Genomic DNA, 1,692 nt, shown 5'->3' with positions numbered 1-1,692 from the left:
CTACTTCTTATACTTGATTTGGTGCTGTCCTTGATGACCTAATGAAAGAAAAACAGGCTTTGACTGGGGTGACTTCAGTGGTGTGCTCTGAAGTTTCCCAAAGATAAACAATCAAACAACAAACAATTTCAAAAGCCTTTATGAGTAATCTCAAAGGACACTAAACTGTACCAAATCTCATTGCAAACAAACAATTTTGGGTAGAAAAATTGTTGGAAATACACACACATGGACCAATACCAATTTGCAACTTCTGTGAAGAGAAAGTAGATGGCCTTTTGGATTTATCAAAGTTATTTATAAAACTCCAAAGGACTGTGGATTAAGAATAAAGTATTAGAGAACTGGCAAGATATAAAATCCATTGGCTGATGTTACTTGGAACTGAGGAGTTCACCTTAAATGTTGAAAAGGGTCCCTCTGTTTCACGTTGAAGAATTGAATGATACATATTCAGAATCATCAGAGCCAATACAAACAAAGATGAAAATTGGCAAGCAATATTTTCCATGAATAATTAATGTGGAATTGGCTAAAGGCAGATTCCAAGTAATTCCTTGATGTAAAACCATACTCACTGAATTCCCTCCAGGGAAGTTCCCCATGTGTTAAATGGAAACCAGAGTCCCAAGATTTTAGACCTTGCTCTTGGAAAGAGAAAAAGCTAGCTACTTTTCTGATGCTATCACCAGAAACTCCTGTCCACATGCTGAGTGATTTACATGCCTGTCTTCCTTTTTTCTCAAATTAAAATCATATAAATACTAAATGGTCAATATTTTAAGCAATTCAAAACATATTACTGAAAACATCTATGTTGTGTTAAGACAAAGGTGACTAAGACAAAGGTGACTAAAGATGACGGGAGCAGCATGAAGAAGAGGCCAGAACCCCCCAGACTAACCAAGGCCCACACCACTGCATCCCTGTGTCCAACACCTACATCTCCCCCATTGTCCCCATGCCCAGGAGAAAGGCCAAAGTGGATGCTCCAGGTAATTAAACCAAGATGAAGTTCTTCAAGGTTATCTGATAAATCTGCTTCTCCAGAGCCAGAGTTCCAGCCTAAAAATGCCCCTGCAAAGAGGGAAGAGAAGGTGCCCAAAAGGAAAGGGAGAAAGCTGATGCTGGCAAGGATGGGAATAACCCTACAGAAATGAAGATGCCAAACACACCAGGCACAGAAGGCTGAGGGCGCTGGAGATGCCAAGTGATACCTGTATACTTGTGGTGACTGTACAGTTTGAAATCCTATTTTTTAATGAAGTTTTCTAAAAATGAAGAATTTTGTTTTAACTTCTCTTTTAGGCTACGTTGTTAGCACACAGAACACTTCATAGTTCTTTTGAAGAAAGAACATACATTACTAGTAGAATATCTCCAAAGCTAGATTGATACAGGGGGGAACACCTTTTCATTCTACTTTTGAGAAACTTCCTCTTGGTTCCCAGGAGAAGGGATTCTTTGATGTTGACGCACATTAGCCACCTTGGCACAAAAGCCTTGTGGTAAGGAAAAACTAAAATTCATTTTTTTATGTCCTCTTCTCCCTCTCTGCCTTCACCATAGACTTGACTCCCTTAAACCCAGAAACCTGTTGGAACCTGACCCCAAAACATGACTGCCAGTTTGTCAGGCCATCTGGACTCTCCAGTATCACCATGGAGATGGCATCCCTCCAAAGAGCTCCTT

The 1,692-nt window shown here is 40.0% G+C and overlaps 1 pseudogene; it reads left to right on the top strand.

Moving 5' to 3' along the window:
• Nucleotides 1–961: 961 nt before the first annotated feature.
• Nucleotides 962–1,214, top strand: LOC122910645 (annotated as a pseudogene).
• Nucleotides 1,215–1,692: the final 478 nt, after the last annotated feature.

This window comes from Neovison vison, chromosome 6 (assembly GCF_020171115.1).
Source record: "Neovison vison isolate M4711 chromosome 6, ASM_NN_V1, whole genome shotgun sequence".
Lineage (NCBI taxonomy): Eukaryota > Metazoa > Chordata > Mammalia > Carnivora > Mustelidae > Neogale > Neogale vison.
Note: the sequence above shows the minus strand (reverse complement) of the source record. Positions and strands in the feature narration are given on the sequence as shown.